Source organism: Myzus persicae, unplaced genomic scaffold, assembly GCF_001856785.1.
Source record: "Myzus persicae strain clone G006 unplaced genomic scaffold, MPER_G0061.0, whole genome shotgun sequence".
Taxonomy (NCBI): Eukaryota; Metazoa; Arthropoda; class Insecta; order Hemiptera; family Aphididae; genus Myzus; species Myzus persicae.
The window spans coordinates 500,054-521,950 of NW_019104355.1; the positions used below are offsets into that span (position 1 = coordinate 500,054).

General features: G+C 29.2%; 1 protein-coding gene across 1 annotated transcript in view; it reads right to left on the minus strand.

The window, feature by feature from the left end:
- Positions 1 to 21,897, minus strand: part of LOC111041440 (serine-rich adhesin for platelets-like) — a 298,777-nt gene that overhangs the window by 117,020 nt on the left and 159,860 nt on the right. The gene's annotated exons all lie outside the window — the stretch shown is intronic.

The following is a 21,897-nucleotide window of genomic DNA, read 5'->3' on the forward strand; positions in this document are numbered from 1 at the left end:
ATACACGGATAAATTATTGGACGTTGGCAATAACGAATGAGCCTCCACTCGAATTCAAACGAATCAAATGCCTAGGTAACTGCTACGTTTGACAATAAATTGCTATTATTTTTTTTTTACCAATTATGTAGTATATTATACAGGCACAAAGTGGGACGAATCAATAAATTACACGAATTGCCTTCTAAAAAAAGAACATCATTTTTTTTTTTTTGCTCGAGCGATATTATTTTCTGAATGACAACAAAATAAATAAGAATGACATTTTTTCGTCCTCTGCAACAGCAGTTCGTTTTTTACTTAAAGCAATATTATAATAGTCTTGACGCACCTAATAATGTTATAATTGGACTACAATTGGATCACTTAATTATGTATCATATTATACAGGATGATTCACCAAGCATTCTCAGCCACTTTTTCTCTTTCAAGTTATTCAGAAACCTATTTTTGAAATTTTTTTGAAAACACTCGAAGATAATAATATTTTCTAATTCTTGAAGTTTTTCGTATTACCTACTCAAAGAGTGTCTTGTTTTTCAAATGACAGTCTTCCTTTTCTACTGTAAATTATTAAGAAGCTAATTTTTCTGAAAATGTCAAACATCAAAATCAAAATCAAAACTAGTAGTTTCTCAGTTTTTCTACCTTGTCTACTAAGAACAATAGGTCCATGTTAATGAGTTCGGAAGATATGAGAATAAGGTCGTTTATAAAAAATAGTCCAAGTATAATGAGTACTATATCCGATATTGCATATTAAGGGTATTATATTTTGCACGTTTTTGTAAAACCGTTTATAAGTTCTGTTATAGGCACCTACCTAATATAAATATTTTAATAACTAAAAATGTACTCTTTAAATTTTTAAATTTAATGTGTCAACATTGTAGAAAATGCGTTCATTATATAATTTAAAGTAAAAGAGGGATTCTCATTTGAAAATCAGAATTTTGAATAGCCATAGGACTCTTTAAGTGGGACAAAAATATCTAGAATTCGAAAATATGGTCGACAAATGTATTAAGGAAATCCGAAAATCAAAATTTGAATAAAGTTATGATTGAAACATGACAAAACGGGGGTGGGCATGCTTGGCGGATCACTCAATATCATATAATTCGATTAAGTTCATTGATATGATCTATACCTACCAATGTAACCCGCTAGGTATAATATAAAAATAATACGTGCAGGGACGCCAGCAGAAAATCATCTCACTGGGTGCAAAATAATTTTAGTGCAACTTTGATGCGTATTTTTTAGAATAAAAAATGTTTTATACAAACTTAGTATTTTGAAAGAGAATATTTTTTCTCGTTGTATTAAGTTGTAAGTGGTGGTTCACTCGCTAGTGGTTGTCTTTTAGGAAAACTAAAGTTATCACCAAGGCGAAAAGTAATTAAATTTCATACTCATCATCATTATTGTATAAAACATTTGGAATACAATCAAACAAACCAAATTCGAATGATATTTTACAACTGATTCTCAGATTTGATAGGTTTTTTTAGAAACATTTTAGTTCATTTTTGGTCTTTTAAATGTACTTATTGACATCGGTATTACGGTGCGACGAAGTTCTTCAGAATAATTGGTATTTACTTTTTTGGGCATTATCATTGAAATAAATTTAAAATGAAGGTATTTTTTATATTTTAATGCTTATTTGAATTTTGAAAAATCCAAATTATTAAAAAACCATTTTCTCCCTTGTTAATGGGCGTCTTTGAATACGGGTATACGTCTGTAATCATAAACCTACACACGACAGAAGTGAATCATTAAATTAATATTTAACTTTGATGGGAATCAAAATAATAAAACCAAACGTGATACCATTGTAGAAATTTATAACGGTGTGTAAACATACTTTTATTGCTCCCTCTAACAGGTGACTCTAATTTCAAAATAGGCAGGTACTATGTCACAACGATTACCTCGATCTTACAAAATAGTCTAATTTTTCACAACACGTACGATGAATAGATCTAGGCAAATTTGTATAATATCATATTTTGTCGAATAAATATTCGAGTTTGAAATTTAAAAAAAATAAAATATGTCGCCTGTAAAACATTCGTCTCAATAATGTATTTGTGAGTTTTCCTGTCATTTTTCCTAGATGACGGTGGGTATAAATAAATGATTGAGACATGTGTTTCTGATATAGATATTGAAAAAAAGAGTTGTTTATCTAACATCTTTTGATTGTACCTGCCGAAAAAAGATTACAATTAATATTAATGAAACTTTAACCATAGTTGTGGAACTATTCGCAATACCGCCGTATTTGAATTTTAAACACATAAAATAATAATTAATGTTATGTTATCATGTCATGAAGTTATATTATAAATGAAATAATAATAATAATAATAAAAAAGCAACCGAATACCATACACGCTGGTTTTTACATAATTTTAATTTAAAAGCAAAATATTGTCTCGGAATAAAAACATTATTTTTTGACTTGTTCGCAGAACTTCTTTTTTTTTTAACATTATATTATTATTCAGTTGTTACATTTTCTGCATACAAATCTTTTCGGATGATTTATTTTATTCGAACTTTATTCAAAATATGAGATACTGGTTTCCAATTCAATGTTTTATGATATAAGTAAGTAATACAAACATTTAAAATATATAACCGAACATTTATATTATATATGCTTATCTTGTATGTTTTAGACACTTTATGTTATTTACATATTTTAAATTCATACCAACCAGCTTTGACGTTTCTATGACAGTAATTTATCATTTTTAAACAGCAATATTTCGCCGTAATATTTAGTAATATATAGTCATCAAATTTAAATTTGACTATGCATAATATTACATACAGGATGATCCACCGGCCGTGCTCATTTCTATTTTTTCTTTATTAATGAATTTTATTCGAACTCAGATTTTAGGAAGTTTAAAATAAACTTAAAGACGTTTATTTAAAAATTAAAACTCTTGAGATTTTCCGTACTGCTTAAGGAGTGTCCTGCGGCTGTTCAAACTTCTGTTTTTCAAATGAGAATCCTTTTTTAATGTAAATTATTAATATTTATTTTGAAAATTTTAGTGTGCCTTGTTCAAAAACTAAAGAGTAGTTTCGCAGTTATTAAAATGTACTAAGGACAATAGTCCTTAAAAATGATTTTACAAAAATATAAAATTGTTGTAATATTGGATTTAGTTGGTATTAATATTATACAAAGACCGTTTTTATACATTAAAAATATTGATAGACTATGATTAATTACTATTAGGGCTATGAATTTGTAGGAAAGTGCGTTTTTTATTTTTGTATGCTTAATCAAATTCCGTTTGATGAAATGTATGAAAAAAAATTTGTTTTTGTACACAGGTTGTACTTACGTCGATAAAATAAGGCAATTGCTAGATAACTACATTAGTTATTTGTAAATTATTTATTTCTAAAATTTTTAAAAAATGTTTCAGGTGAATAGCATTAAGACGTATAGAAAATTCAAATTCAATCAACATGTTTATTACGAGTATTTATGTATTATGTATAATATCCTGTACCTAATATTAACATAAATATAAAAATTAAATTGAAAACCATTTAAAATTAATTTTATACTTTAATTATATTAAATTTAACTAATTAATTATATATAATTTTATATTGCGTTATTTAAGGTTCTTTAGTGCATTAAATTCAAAGGCCACATCTCTATTAATAACCTACTAAAATTATATCTTCCAAACACATTTTAATTGACCTATATTATACTTATTATAGTAGTACACACATGTAAATAACTCAAAAACTACTCGTCCAAATTTTAATTTAGCTACTTCATAATTTTGATAAAAATTATAACCTAAATAATTTACAGTATAGTGCTGGGGGGGGGCTTACATTTAAAAAATAGAAATTCACATATCCAAATTTCAAAGTACACTCGTTAGGTAGTACAAAACATCTCAAGGCTATCAAAATATAGTCTTCAGGTGTATTTCGAAATTCACAATTTCAATATCTGTGTCATTGGAGGAATAAATGGGTGAGCTTGCTTGGTCAATAACCTTTATATGTGCGTAATAAGTACCGAGTTTCGCAATGAAAACCATTTGCATATTTTCAATCAACACAGACTTATTTAATAAAATCAACAGAAAAAAGAACAACACAAACATTTGTCCAACTTACTCAACTGCAGTAAAACAAAACTTTAAATAGTGCGGTGCAAAACAAACACGGCGGCCGATATTATTACATAAGAACTTTGCTCGATCCCTACATTATACATTTTTGTTACATAAAGTCGCATGTCCTTGATGTAATATTATATGATAATGTATTATGATCTCAAATTTAATAGGTAAGTGGACTTTTATGTACCTAGTGGCGAACACGAAATATGCGTATTGGCATTCAGTGGGAGGGGGGGGGGGAGTTATTGCATATTTAAATATAAAACATTTAAAAATTAAATATGTGGAAGATAATATTGTATATTATGTATATTAAATGACAAAAAGTGTTTAAATATAATATAAAGATAATATTTATATATTTTGTACTGTGTTTAGTGTGGATTAATTAATATAATATTTTTAAATTAACTAAATATTTTTTACTTTAGTCAATATTTCTATCATCTAATATTATTTATGAACTATGGAACACTGTTAACTGCCAAGAATGGATTACCTATATTATACTATTATATTTATTTATACAGCTAGAATCGAACAAATTGCAAAATTAGCATTTTTACATTTTTTAAAGCTGAGCATTGAAATGATTATAATTTGTCATTTTGATTTTGAACGTGTTTAGTAGATATAGTGCATGTATGAAATGCTTTTTACTAGTACCTAGTTACACCTATACATATTTCTAAAATTGTAAGATGTAATGACAACTATATGACTTTGATCTCGCACACTGACTTTGGTCACAATAGCAGAAATCATATTTAATGAAGCAATCGAAAACAAACTAGCTATTTATTAATTTATTCAAATACAGTATGAGTTTATAAAATGGAAACCGAAATATATCAGACCTGCCCCGATTCCGATGTAAATAACATATTATTACGATTCTACGAATGCGGTTTGGAAAATACGAATGACGGTGTCAAACGGAAAATCTCGCACGAACGGAGTTTAAGTAAGCCCACGAAAAATGGAAATAACGTTAAATCAAATGGAATTATATTTAACAGACTTGGAGGTTAAGATTTCGCAACAGTGAACGTTGATATAATAAGACTTATTTGCTCTGAAGCAGCGTCGATGTAAATGTAAATGTACATACGTGACGTATTTCATGAAAAAAAAAGGCGTCTTTGCAAACACGCTGCACTCACGTTGTCGCAAACGAGAGAAATGTGAAGCAAAATCGAATCAATATAATACTCCATAGGTATATTGTATTGTTATTCCCACCAGCAAAACAAAAACGAGATACCTAAGCAGACTGATATAATACGTAAGTACCTAATTATCTTAGGGCCGACAATACGACCAATTAAATATATTGCATTCAGTTGTGCCCTAGAAATTACCAACACGTGCACTTAATTATTATGCAATTTGAAAACGAAATTGTAACTCTTGACAACGGTCAGGTAGTGTAAGAAGTTTAAGAAGTTTTCAGTTTTTTTCATATTAAAAAAAAAATAATTTAAAACATAAAATCTATCGAAACGCTCAGACTAAAATTAAATCAAAGTCGTACAATACAATATTTATGCAAGAATATTATGATATTATGATACTGTTATGTCAATGATGAATCTCGGACCATTATTTTGCGATTTTCGATTCGTCGGAGAACTTACAAATAAATAAATATTCTGTAAAAATGCAAAACTCAATTTTATGTACAGAATCGTTGGGCCGTGGAACAATACTTTTGGTACAAAGATAGCTAATTATTCATCGAACAATATAAAAATGAAAAATACATACGATTAATGTCGGCCCTATACCCTGTCAACTGAACACGTGCAGGTGGGTACTCGTTAAAAATACTTATGAAATTAATTTCCAATAGGTATTTAAATAAACTGTTCGAAGCTCGAACAAAAATTTATCTGAACTCCAAAATAGTTCACACTCCAGAGAACGTTTCCTGAGTTCTTTAACTGTTTTATTTTTACAAACTATTGTCTATTTTATCGACGAAAAGTACAACCAAATTTAGCGAACACATTTGGATTAGAACCAATAAGACTTAAATTTAATTGCAACTCTGATAGTATATTAATTTGGTCGTTTTGTTTTGACATACAACTAGAAAGTTTGATTCGACATGTAATTAAAAGCTCGGTTCGTGTTCGTGTCAAATGACGATCAAAAAAGTTTGGTTCTAGGCTATATTTTTGAGTTCGACCCACCTCTAATATATTATTTATGTTTGTTCATATTTTGATCCAATGGAGACCAATTCAGTATTGACTTTAGCATAATTTAGAGTAATAGGTAACTGTTGTTCTATTATAAATTAGGTGCAGTGACATTAATCAAAATCATTATGGTCGTTACATTATAAATGTAACTGCTACACCCGTGAGTTTTGATGAATTTGCATTGATGTGTGTTGTTTATTTTATTTAAGTGTTTATTTACAATTTTATATATTTTGTTGATTATTGAATGAGTATAGTTGATGAACTGGTGAAAATCGAAAACAAGAAGACAAACTAATATAGAAATGTACTAATTCACCTCGACTCCATCGTAGTCGTCCACAAAAAATCTTGGATTACCTCATTTACTTAGTTATTATTATCCGACTCTAGAAAAATAATTTAAAATTTGCAAATGTTTAACCTTCAATCATCCAGTTGTACGTCGACCGATACGGGCACACGTGCCAAACATTGTGAATTTGTGTACACACAAGTTTTGCCCATTTAATCAGAAAAATGTATAGAGAATAATAATAGTAATAATAAAAAAAAATAAACTACCATAACAAATGGTATACTTCATTTATTATTACCTACTGCAATCTATATGAGATAGAAATGTTTTTTTCGCTCCTCGCAGACAAAATATATCCATACCACCACAGGATATTTATCATAAAAGGTATCCCTGTTGTACGCACACGACACAAATGTATATCATTCATATTAGGTATAACGAAGTTGTTTTCAACCTTTCCGGGCGAAATGTAATATTTCCACAATATTTTGAATATGAAATATACCAAAAACACAGCTGACACGAAAATTTACCGAGCACAAACGAACCACCCCGAGTGTCATATTATTATAGTCATCACTGTTATAGGTATCTGTTTGTATTTTTATCAGGTGAAAAAATACTATTTTTGACGTATCTACCTTCAGCGCGCACTAATGTTTAATTCTCGAGCAAACAGCTGACAGACTTCAATACTTTTCTCCCCCGATAACGGGAATTAGTAGTTTTCGTTTCTCGTATTTTTTTTTTTTTTTTGTATCCATTTACCTATATATTCTCGCGTAAGTGCTTTTCGAAATCCTCGTTTCAAAGAAAACGACTCCTCGGAAACGGTGTAGCAAAATAACAGTCGGAACTTTTTTTTTTACAGATATTTCTGAAGATTCTGCACAAATCGTAAACTGCCGTCTCTTTGAATTGTAATTGCGACGTATAGAGTTGTTTTTTTTTTAGCAAATTGAGATACTTTTATTCGAAGACTAAACCAATGCAGTTACCTGCAATTGATGTTACTTATTGAAAAGATAATAATGTTCGGATGAACTTTTTTGGTTACGACAGCAAAATTTTGTGAGTAGACAATCTTACACACCTATTTTAATGTATGGCTATACAGGGTGATTCCCCAAGCAGAGTATATTTGAAAATTCGGAAAATCAGAATTTGTAAGAACTTATTATTAAAAGAAAAAATGAGGGTTAGCATGCTTGGGAGGATTAAGCTCGGTGAATCGCCCTGTGTATTAGTAGGACGTGGGAAAAATGTTGTTATGGATCAGGACTCTCGAAAAATTGACCGATTGTGTTTATACCTCGACCAATTTACTTTTTGGCGCACAGTCGCTGTCGAATACAAAATTTATACGATAAACACAAAAGGGGATGTTTCCCTGGCAAAGTTTTAATCATTTTCCTCCACTTTTTTTCATAATTAAAGAAGTATCAACTTTTGATTTTCAAATACAAACTATTTTATTATTTAAAATTCAGAAGGCGTATTAAAGTTGAGACACTCGAGAAATTATTATTTAAATATTTATACTTAGAGGTACTCTTTTCGTTGAAAATAAATATTATGTACTGGAAGTATTAAAAACAAGAATTATATAAATAAATAATACAATGTAAAGGTAGAAATTTGAATTTGAAAAGCAGTGTCATCGTCGTTATATTCCTAAGATGGTTTTTTTTTCAAAATGAATTCGTTTTATTTGGTGAAGGTCATAATTAAACCAAATTATCCGAGCAATCACAAATATCTAAGGTTGACTTGATTTCTCTATACATCCAAGAAAATATTGTTTTGAAAGTTTTATTTCGAAATCTCAATATTATATTGTCTTATTTTTTTTTTCACTTGTGTTTGATGTAACTAGTTATTTTCAGTTTTTAAATAAATGTTTCCGATATTATAATTTATAAGTACCTACTATTATGACGATCACAATCGAATATTCTGATAGAAATTATTGTTTTAATTTTTGGAACAATTAATTACTTACACCTACTAATCAATTTATAGGTATAATGCGAATTAAATCTCTTTCGAATCAGTTATGCAGTCGGAACTTTTTAATAATTAAAAAGAGTAATAATTCGCTTGTTCAAATTTAGCTTATTATATTGTACGTCAATTACAGAGTTTTCATAAAAATTTTAAAAAATAACAATGAATATGTTTTTTACAAGCATTTCAAATATAAATTCTATGCAGAAGAGTTGGTATTTTAAATTTACAAATTGATGTGTTCAAACGAAAGAGGATTTATAATAATTGTTATTAAATATTTCTGGAAAACAAAAAAAAAAAAACAACAACTAACCATAATTAAAAATAATTTCCCGAGAGGTCGGTAAAATATAATTATTTAGCCTGTTCATTATAAAACAATCATCACTCTAAACCTACATAATAATACCTAATATACATTAACGGCGGAGAATTATTTTTGTGCTAAATATGATTGTTGAATAAAATAAAGTTTTATTATGAACACATATAATACAACATAAATTTATATTATATTATATGATGAAAATTTTGTTCGAATCGCTTCTATTTTTTCAGGATTGAAAAATTCAAAATAGAATAAAATATTGCGCGGGTAAGTGCTCGTTTAAAAATGTAGAATTAAATCATATCAGGCATCTCCATGATAATATTATTATGTACCATTGTTAGAGAAAATATAATGCTCGTGGTCTATAAGCATTTTAAGTAGGTACTATGAGTTGCATAATATTTGATAAAATGATTTTAGAAACATATAATATTTTCGAATATTCGGTGATGAAAACTCCAATCATTCAATAATTTTTAATTGGTGAGGTAGTTAATATTTTTTCCTGAAATCATTTATTTGTCTTTTATGAAAATCGTATTTAGCGATTCATATAATATGATGTAAGATCGAATGTGTTGCACATTACATAATATTTAACTAGAATTTAAATATTTTAAATAATATATTAAGATTCAAGGGGTTATAATAAATTATAAAAACAATATATTTTGTATTGTACATTTTTGTTCATTTTAAGAAATTAAAGCAAATATATTTTGCAGGTGGTCCACTGTAATAATTGTTGTTGTTGACTGTTGGTTGCTGTTCGTTACGAAATAGAAAAACCATAAAAAAACATACTAAATTGTTTTGGTGTTCCAAATTAAATGTTAAAGAGTTGTTTTGGTTTTAAATTTTAAATCCATATTACAATGAAATGGTTTTGACAATATTTACGCTGTTACAAAAGAAAAAGAATGGAGATCCAATTAATTACAACAATTATTTATTGATTTATCAAGCACTTGATTGAGGAAACCATTCATCAAATAGTAGAAACTCTATTGTTATGTTTTGTTCAATTTTAATTAAGTACACGATAAATAACAAAAAAAAAAAACGCTTCCGAGAAAAGTAAACAATTTGTTTTTTGGAGTTTCACGACAGTCTAATAAATATTTACCAAACGTCGACTTCGATATCGACAACGGGGACATCCAAAAGTACTATTTTTTAACACGTTAACCTTTTAATTCAAAACGTTTGCCCCGTCAAAACCGATCGAGAAACAAAATTATTTTTTCATTCGTTTCGGGCGCCAATAATAACGTTGGTTTTGGACTCCCAGTCCTTTCAGCGCGGTCCGTGTTTCTGATAATAATAATAAATTGACGGTCATCTGCACTCAACTTTACTCTTCACTCGACTGATTTTAGAGTCGATATTTTTATGTTTTGATTGAGAGCCCAATAACATTGGTCTACCGATCGAAAACACGGTAAACCGAAAATACGAGAGCCCTCATACACAATTATTCTACGGATACACTTCACCCAGTACTCGATTTACTCCATTATCGTTTATTATTAGAGTTAATATGTTTATGCGCTAAGCAACGAATCCATGTTCAAGAGGTTATGCATTAAAAAAAAAAAAAAAAATGGCCGAATATGTATGAAAAATAAAAAAAATATGTATTGTACATTTTTAATATTTGAATTTTTCAAGTGTTTAAAAATAATGTATAATTATTAATTACGATTATTGAGAGTTCGTTATACACATTTCTCGATTAAGAGAAAGATAAGTTTCATTTGCCAAAAATAATTTGTTTCAAATGTCCGACTGTTTGTATTCCAATAGTAATACACGAGTAAGATTCCCGACAGTTAATATATTTTTTTTATACAATCAATATATAAAATACTTATAATATGCAAATTTAGATCCAGTTTTAGTTGATTACGTTCTTGTTACGAATTCGAAAGCAAGAACAATCCAAAATAATATATGCACTTATATGCAGAATTTTGGAAATTACTCAAATATTATATGTGTATTCATATTAAAATGTTGGTACTTGAACATAACCATCATTCAATCTAAGAATGCAATAGAAGATAAACATACCCTAGTAACTATTTATAATAATTATTGAAATCAAATTATTATCGAATAAATGTTTTTCCAAAAATGTTGTTGGAATACACTGTACTGTACCCGTAGTCACTTACGCGTGTACGCCGTTTTATGATTTACTTTCTTATTTGATTAAGTAAATTAATTATAGTAATAGTAATAATTGATGCAAGTTCATGTTGAAAAACCTTAAGAAATTCTCATCATTCAAGTCAATTCGGAGAGTACTTTTGTAAATATTTATTAACCGAGAATAATAAAAACATAATAGTTTAGTTAAATTTTTTGTTTGTTTTAGAAATCAATCAAAAGTGAAACAACAAAATAAATGTAGGAAAAATTCAATAATTTTCAATCCATTTTTATAATGCCGTATTTGATTTTTTAAAGAGCATACTTTGATATTTTTTTTTTTGCACATTTGCACTTATTTTTTTTTAGAATTTCGAAGGTCATAAACATTCCAACCCCATAACTATAATTATACTATTCTACTATTGTACGTCTGTTATACGATTTCGGCGGGCCGACGTTACTGTTGTCCGCTTGGAAATAATTCAATCGAACTATCGATTTTTCGCCACTAAATTATTTACCACTAATACGTCATATTTTATTGTGTACATGATATTATATCCGATGAGCAAAGCAAGCAATATAAAATCGCAAACGTTCATCGCTTACGAAAACGATAATAATTTCAAATGATACATTGGAGCAGCGAGGCGGTCAAATATTAACTTTTGAACTATAGAACAAGGAAGTACATGCCCTGAAAACCACCGAAATATGTGCTAAAATGTGACCTACATATTTTTTTTTTGTACATACCTATATATTACGACTAAAAACCCCTTTTTTTAATACTACAGATGTATTTAAATTTAAGTGGCTGGTAATTATGTATTGTTTTTACATTTCAAAAAAAACATTTCAACTGTAATTATAAATAAACCTCAAAACAATATATGCAAAATCAAATTTGGATTTGTATAAATTGTAGCTGGTCTATCGTTGTTTTGGTGCATTTAGTAAAAAAAAATAAAAAAAAGTATGAACTTCAGTGCCCTAATTATAATTACGCACATATTTTTTTTTAGAAATTATGACATTATTTACATTTATACCAGACGAGTATATCTATTCAGATCTACATAGATTTGATTTTCGTTTTTCATTTTTCATCCAAAATATCATCGTTCGAGAACTACTCGGCAGTCATAATTTTGGTACGATTGTATTTCTGGAAAATAGTGTGTTTCAACCCAGAGAGTGGTCCCACCATTTCGGTGATAGTCGATGCAGAACAATAAATAATTGCGAATCATTACATGGCGCATTTAAACTGACATTACTGCAAACAGCATTCTTATATCAATTTATTTTTAAACATTTTTTCAAACTAATGTGTAATAATATGTTAATTATTAAACTGTCATAAATCGAATACCTATACGAAATTCAAAAAGATAAAACATTCAAAACAAAGACATTTTTAACACGCGCCAAATGCAATGAAAAAAGCATAAAACTAAATATATTACCCTTTGCGGGGCTTCGTGTGCCTATAGATTGAGCAGTAACGAAAATTTATCCTATTTTCACATCAACTTTTTGTTTTTGCGGAAACGAATACCCCTCCCCCTCCCCCCATAACGGGATCTCGCGATCGATTAAGTTACGATATTCGTTCACATTTTGATTTATATTTATTTTATACATAAGATATGGTACATTTGTGTGCCAAATTCGAAAGTTATAAAACTAATACGTGACTGATTTCTGTGTGAAAATATATTATGATAATATCATCAAAGTAATAATTATTTAAAGCATCGCATTATCGGATGGTATCTACCCTCTCTAAAATGGCTCGTTATTTTAAACTGTACAAAAATTACCTATTGTATAAATATTGTGATTATGATTTTTTTTAATACCTAATCATAATTATAAGAAGAAATTATCTCATTGGTATTACGATTTTGTCTGTTACTTATCCTATAGATCGTATTTTCTGTGATTTCACATATCGTATTTTTTGACTTTATGCTGTTCATCGCGGTGTCGAATAAATTTACATGCCTTATCCATTGCAGAATTCGTTGAAAAAAAAATGATTCTAAAAATTAAAGCATATTTTGAAAATAGTGAATGTATCCCAAAATGTCATATTTAAGAATATTATATTGTATTGCATTGTTCATTATAATCATATTTGCTGATTCTCGAGTTGTATTTATTTCGACGCAGGAAAAAATGATGTTTTAAATTCAAAATGAAAAATATTAAAAGTAATGCAATAACTAGCTGTTTGCAATGAAATTGGAAAATGTTTAATTTTTTTCAAATGTGATTGAATTTAAATAGCTATTTACCAATCAAAAATTGTGCAATAATAATTTATTATTTTTACTTTTATTTTATTATTTAAAAATTGTTTCAAATGTGATTGAATTCAAATAATATGAGCGCAATAATAATATTCAAGTTCAAACATACATTATAATAATTACTCAATGAGCAATATTAAAGGATGGAAATTGTAAATATTTTAACTCTATTAATTTTACTGTAACCATAATCTAATATGTCTGCATGATGTGTCGTATTTCTGTTGTACGTATAGATTTTTAAATAAATCGAAATAAAACAAAAATAGCATATTTAACTTGTCTTAGGATTTTGAGAGAATGATTTTTATTTTAGAGCCTTTTTGGAATCATAATTCAAACTTTCGCGAGCCTTAATATCCACCGTTTACTTATTAAAATCCTCCGAGAAACGCATCAATTTCCAAGCAGGTTCCGTCCGTATTAGGTCGATATAAAATATATGACGTGTACCTATTACTACCTATAATACGTGTGCATGAAAGCATTTTTCTTGTCCTTCCACACGACGGGCAGTCTAAGTATACGCTTTGTGTGTACGCACCATGTATACAAACCGAAAGGCCTGAGCTCAAGTGGACGCCCCATGGTCCGACGACCTTTTTCATTTATATTAAAGAGGTTATCCGGTCTGCTGTAATAACGACGACTCCGGTGTAACGGAGGGATGGCTATTTTTTTGTGCACGGAAGGGTGAAACAATAATAGCATTTTGTAATTGTTACATCTGCAGATAGTTCTCCCCGTTCTCAAGTCTCTCGCGTGCATAAGGCAATTCTAAAAATAAAAGACCCGTTGTAATTTAAATTATTGGATAAAAGACGTCGTAAATCGGTCATTGCGTTAAGTTAACTATACCTATTGTTAGCCAGCACTCAGCAGTGACGTCGTACACGCGAATCAGACTTGGGAGCATAATGGCGGTTTTCTGAATGCTTTTACGGTACGTTTTAAATTAAAATGTTTTATCGATGTGTTTTAAATCATAAGCTAAAATAGTTTTATCGGATGAAAATAAGCGCATTGGTCGATTGCACTATAATTGCCCACGTGTAGTGGCGTCTTACACTAGAATCAGACTCGGGGAGGGGGGGGGGCGGGTATTCTCTGAATAGTTCAATCAAAGAATTTCGATTACTATTTTACAGTGCATTTCAATATACTTTCTATTGTTTAGTTTCAAATAATAAATTACCCCAGTTATAGGTACAACAGACAATACATTCAAACTTTGCCTATAAATTCAAATTTTCCCGATGGCAAGTATATTTTTTTCAATACCTAAAATCAATAATATTTTAAAATTTTAATTTGAAATTCTTTTATAGCATTTTCAATAATCTGTGAAATATTTGAGGTACATATTTGATATTATAATACATTTGAAATGCGGGTTTTCGTTAGTATTCGAGCATTAAATACTGTTTGAAAGTGTCTAACCCAAGTCTGATAAAATTTGAAACCATTATATTTTTATTTTTCATCTGCGAGTAAAAAAAAAAAAAAAATAGAACATGCACGCGGTTTTATTATTCAGAGCATCACAACAATTGGTGCGACCGAGTTCAAAGGTTCGAGATTAAGGTTATGAGATGTTATCATCTGGCGAGTAGTGTAAGTATACCGTGTGTGACCTAATATACCATAAACTATGTAGGTACCAAATTAAAAGTCTACAAAATATGTATACGCATGTTGTAACAGAACGACAAATAAAATATTTTTTTTCTAATCGATATTTTAAATTATTTTTATATACCTATGTAATTTAAAGGCGATTTTGGTGTGAATAAAATTGTTTTTTTTTCTATTGAATATTTAGAATAGCCAATTTATAAAGCTAATATTTTTGAAAAATGTTGATGGTAAAATCGTTTATTTTAGTAGTTTGTTTTTCTACATTTTTTAAACATTCATATATTTTTTTATAAGTTAGTTCGAAACGTAATATTTTTTTTCAAAATATTCTTTTTAAGAATTTCGGATCAGTGTGTATATGAAATTATTTATGCTCCCTATTGTCTTCATACATTTTTTTTTATCCATAACCAATGTCAATTTTTCATTTGTCAGGTCTTTCCGTTACACCTTGTGTGCCTACTCCATTACATTGCACCGGATAGGATACAAGCACATAATAATATATCATGAGTCCACGTTATATACGATAAAAACTACAAAAATTTATAGGTGGACAATTTTTTTTCGTGTATAGGACACACTAACAAAGCGAATTTAAACTAATGTATACATAATAATATTAAAGTTGATTTGAAATTTGAATTCTGGTGTCCAAGAACATTTAACAACGTGTTGAATTCAAAATATGTATTATTCATCATATTTATATCAATAGGTAATTTGTGTCGGCGATCTGCATATTATTTCACATCGTTTTATATTCAGACGAATTAGAGCTCAAATCGTGTTTCCTGAACGTCATGTTCAGACTCAAACTCGTTATCCACCTTGAAACACACATTCTAAGTCATCGATAATTTAAACAATGCACTCGTTAATATTTGAGTATATTAATAAATAATTATTATGATATTGACAACACATTTACTTTTGAGCAATTTATAGACATTTAAATTTAATAATATTATTGCTGTACGTTTACACTGAGATTCGCCAAATGGTAGACCTCATTTTATTCAATTTCATAAAAATGGCATGGTTGAATTTATTCTGTATTCATGTATTTGTTCTAATTCAGATTTTTGGAATTTTTCAGTAGGTATATTTATTATTATTAGAGATAATTGTATTTTTTTATATTCGTGGTTTTTTTTTTTTGCTATTTTATTAATCTCCTGCGATGATACAAATTAAATTTTTTTAAAGAAGAATTTCTCCTTTTGAGTACCTGCGTAGTGTTAAATAGATGTTTTTTACAAAAAAAATGTTTGGTGTGCTAAATAAAAATTAAAAATAAAAGTTTTTTAAAAGAAATCATTAGCCGTTAAGAATGGAAGAACATTTTGGTCTAAGGTCTTAAAGTTAGACAATTTTCAAAAATGCCAATAACTTAATATTAATAATTTTGAAATCATCATATCTCCGATTAACCTATGTTTTCTTAGTGGGTTAGATGAAGTTAAATGATAAAGACTTATAGAGATTCAGTGGATTAGAATTTCTTGTTAAATTGTATCGCCCGACCAATTTCAAGTAGATATCTATTTAAACATATTTTAATATTCGGTGTCTAGTTTTTGGACGTTATAATAAATAACACCATATATTACACAACAGTTATAATGTTGGTTGGATTTAAGTTTTGAGGGAATACGGTTTCGAAAAATTTTGCAAAACACTTCGAAGTATATTTCACCAGGTAGCCAATTTTCGAGTTAATATTTTCCTTAAAGCAATCAAGAAAACTATATCCAATAAAAATGCATTTTATTTTATTATTCTTTGTTTGTATATTATATGTTGGCATGAAATTAAAAAGTAATCTTCAACAAATAGGCAACTATACATATAATGTATTTAAATACTTCCTCAGTTTGATAATTAAGTTAGTTTGAGGGCTTTGCTCCATATAATATGATGAAACATAAAATTAATACGGTTCACGTATTACATGATGACTATTTGCTTGAGTTCATTTCGGATCAGTGTGTAAAACTTTACAAGCGTAAGTTCATCAACTCGTTTTAAGCATAATATAAATAATCAAATTCACTAACTATGGTATCATTATTTCATTTAATGTACCTACCTACTCCCGTGTTATTCATACATTATCATGCTGTGATATATCAGTGCACATTGTTTTGAGTAATACGACCGTGGCGGTAAAATATTAAAACATCAATATCAGCTTTTAAATTTAAATGAGTTCAAGACCCCACCGAAAGTTGGGTCCGTATACACACCCGAGAGTGATATTCTGGATAAATAAATAAACAACCACTAATTATACTTTAGGTAGGTGCCTATACGTATATAGCGCGTGAAGTAATTTCAACTGCGGATATTATATGTGTATATATATATATGTATATGTATTAACGCGAGTCATCTAATTTCGTGTCCAATTTCAGATTTCCACCCCTCGGCAAATTCGAGAATATATTAAAACGATAAATATATTACGCTCCACGTGCGTATACAAAATTACAGCATAATAAAGTGACTTTAAAAATTATTAATGCACACAACTATGTAATACTATTATACTTCAGTGTTGATCTTTGTTATTGGATTAATTTAAACGGACATCGGCGTTTGCCGCTCTGCTAAAGTCTACAAAAATGTAAATGTTGAGCAATGGGTTTTCCGTTTTTTTTTTTTTTTTTTAACTAATATGCTTATCAAAACAATTCAATAACATTTTGGTTGTTATTCGTAGTGATTTATCCGGAAATTTAAGTAGATACAAAAAATATTTTCAAGTGAAAAATGATTACAATTACAATATTAAAAAGGCGGTACCTACCTATTTATGCAAATAACGACGATAGGTTACGAATAATGATATTAATTGCAACTGATCAAAGATGCATGTGATCGATGTTAGGAACAAATAACTGATTGAAATCGGATTATTTTATTGAGTAATAACTATTTAAATTTAAATTCAATAATAAATATGTAGATAGGTAGTAGGTACCTACTGCCGTCCACTGAGCAGTTAATCTATGGTCACTAGATAAATACTTAGTGTATAATATGTTTTCAAATAAATTTACTAGACATACTACGATCAGTAACATTTCTCTAGGATAAGTAATTGTCTGCTTACTTATTTATTATTATTGATATTTAGTCAGATACTGCACATTAAATACTCATTTTGATGGTGCAAATTATATTTTACTGCATTTTAACCAATTAAAACGACGTAAAATGACCTAATAAACAATTATAATCGGAAATAATATCATTTTTGAAAAAATTGTGAATCTAACCTTGATTGGAATCGAAGTTGTGTAACAATTTTCAGATACCTACTTCGTCTGGAATTATTAGACTGGACAAAATAAAAATTTAATTGGATTTTATCGTCCATTATTTTTTTTAATTAAACTTTTATTTTTGTGTACATATATCTTATTTTTCACATCAGCTAAGAACTAATATAGCACCTATACTTTATTTTCAACCTTTATGTCTTGTGAGTTGTGATATTTGTGGTTGATTATTGATTTCCAAACGCCTCCTCTCCCTTTGAAAAATTCTGAGTATTCCACTGGTCACCCCCCCCCTTTTATGAATTTTTGTTTTGTAGCAGTACCTATAACGGTACCCACCCTTTATAGTATTTTCAAGTACCTTCAAGTACCATTACAGTATTATTTAATATTATGCTATTCACAATACGTCGAAATTATCACTTGATACGAATGTTCAAAAAGGACCTAGTTCAAACCGACGATGACTTATCCGCACCGGTCGTGAAGCTGTTTTGCACTATTCCGATGTCAACATCGACTGTTGACCGATATGACTTGAACAAAAACTTATCTTATAAATAGTGTGAGAGAAAGTCGCAGGCTTAAATGAATTATAAAAGACAAAATTATATTTAAAAAAAAAAAAAGACATTATTGTAAAACATTATCGTATTAGGTACTGTACGGTTGGTTTATATCGTTTTGCACCTCAATGTACCTGACGGAAAAATCGTTTAGCTCACCAAAAATGTTTTCCACCTCATTCAGTATGCGCCTACGTAGGTGAGTGTGTTGTCGTTGTCGTTGCTTTTTATTTCACTCGATCGGTATAGTTTGCCGGGTATACTGGAATTTAACGGAGCTAACGAAGAGTGTCGTTCGTATTTTTTTCTTTTACGAAACGAGTATAATATATTATTAAAATGTGCGTTTGCATAAGACCGGAAGTGCGCGCGAACGACGATGGTGATAATAAATACGTACTCGACTGCAGTTCGATACGATTCGATTATTTCGATTGCGTTTTACGTAATAATGATAAATAATATTATAATACAATATAATATAAACGCGGGTAATCGGTCGGATAGACGTAACGGCGGCAACTGCTTGCGGAAAGGGAGAAGTGGCGTTTCCGATTTCGTCATAGATTCGATTAAGCTACGGTTGGACGGAGCCGGCGGACAAATAAAAAACAAAATCGGAGAGAGTATATTTTCGTTGTGTTTTCTTTTCATCCCCCGCCGGAGTGTTCGAAAACGAGGAACGCTCGTCCCCGGAGTGTATATTATGTGTAAGTAGCTACCGCTGAGGCTCTGCTACACTCTTAAACCGCCATGACTAAGTTTTTCAATCATCTCATCCAAGTATAATTAAATCGCTACAACCAGTTTTCGGCACATCGTTATAGGTACCATATAGGAAGTAGGTAAAAAAGTCTCGAGTATTATGATAATAACGTAATAAACTTCTACACAGTATATACGGGGAGATCCAATTTACACGGATACACTCGGTTTTTCAAAGTAAATTTTCATGTTTTTATATGAAGTTTGAAAGTTTTTTTTATTCGGTTGTACGTTTTTACAGTGAAATATCACTTTTTACTATTTTTTATATCATTTGTATTTAGGATTTTTTATTTTTCCATTTTAACTACAAACTCTATTTTTAATTCCGTATTCAAAAATGGAACCTTTTTAAGTACCTACATTTTTTTAAATCAAAACGCTGAGTGAGCTGAGTGAAATGGAGAAATGTTTTGAGTTTCCAATCAATAGGTAAATATTTTATTTACTATTCGAAATGTACACATATTATTATGTTGTAAAAAATAATCCTCACCGATAAAAGAAATATCATTAAAATGATAGGTTTTTGTAAAAATGTATCGATATATGCGCACCCATAGATAGGTAAGTGTTTCAGTCTTTATAGAAACCGAATTTTAGAAACACAAAAACCGACTGGGAAAATAAGAGTAGCTATATTATGCAAATAGATTAAGATGTACTTGGGTTTGCGTCTTGTAGGAATGAGCATTATTTTTGAAGATGAAAACTCGCGCGGATTTGCATCAGTCAACTTTCAGGACAACGACACCGTGTCGGTGGTTGGGTGGGCGTTATCGAAAGTAAAATAAATCAAAGAGTCTATAAAAAGTACATACACACAAGTCAGCGGGATTGACTTTGAAAAAAAAAGATTTAATTTTCCGTTATACCCATGTATATAGATACTATTATTCGATCCGGAATTTTCGAGGAAACCTTCAAAGGTAAAGAAAATACGCGAGAGAACCCTGATCCTTGTGATGACGAGACGATATTATTATTCAAATTTTACAAATAATATTTTACATTTCGCGATTGTAAAAAACCCACTACAAATTCGTTTTGGGCGCAGATACATACTATATAGGTATGTAGTATAATAATTATAATATGACCACTGACAATAGTGTTCAACATAAAAATAAATATATTGTGCTCAGAGTGATTCTCCAAGCATGCTAACTACGGGTTTTTCATTAAAATCCTGGTTTTCGGATTTTTCAAGACAATCATTTCGAGTTCTTGAATTATTTTTTACCACTTCAAGAGAATTCCGTGGCATACAAACTTAAATCATAAATTGCCTTTTTTACTGTAAATTACTTAGAGGATAATCGTTATAAACATTCTGATGTGCGCAATTTAAAATTCAAATGAGACGTGTTTCAGTTATTAAAACGTGAAGAATATGGTTCTTAAAAATGGTTTTACAAAAATACATATAAAATAGGAAACGTAATATTCGATCTAGTATTTATAATAGTATTCTGAGATCAGTTTTTTATAAATTATTAATGTTGATGGATTAATATTAACTTTCCAGGTTTTCACTTTTCATGTTAGGTCCATATCTTCCAAAACCGTTATCGTGGACCTAAAATATTCTTAGTCCTAACCTATACTAAGCTAAAATAACTCAAGAAATACTTGTCCTTCAAATTTTGATTTTAATCCGTCAATATTTTCAGAAACGTTACTGTACTCACCTGTATAAAATAAGTGTCGTCGTTTGAAGAACATACGTTTTTAACTCTACGGGGCATACTTAGAACTTTAAAAACAATTTCAAGAATTTTAAAATATTATCTTTAAGTAAATTCAAATGTCACAAAAATCAGACTTTGAATAACTGCGTTATCGAAAAGAAAAAGCTGGTTACCATGGTCGGAAAAGAAAACCAAATGCCACCAAATCACCACTGTTACAATATGTACAAATTTGAAAACTATGTCAATTAACAGCAATAAAATAATAACGAACGCGGTTATGCCTATATATTTTATCGATAAAAAAAAAAACTAAAAATAACCCATTATAAATCCATATAATAATTTTAAGTGGGTAGGACTAGATCGCTTAAACGATTCATCTTCTCGGGAACACAATAAATTGGGTGTTGGTATTAGGCTCCAACGTTGTAAAATGTAAAGC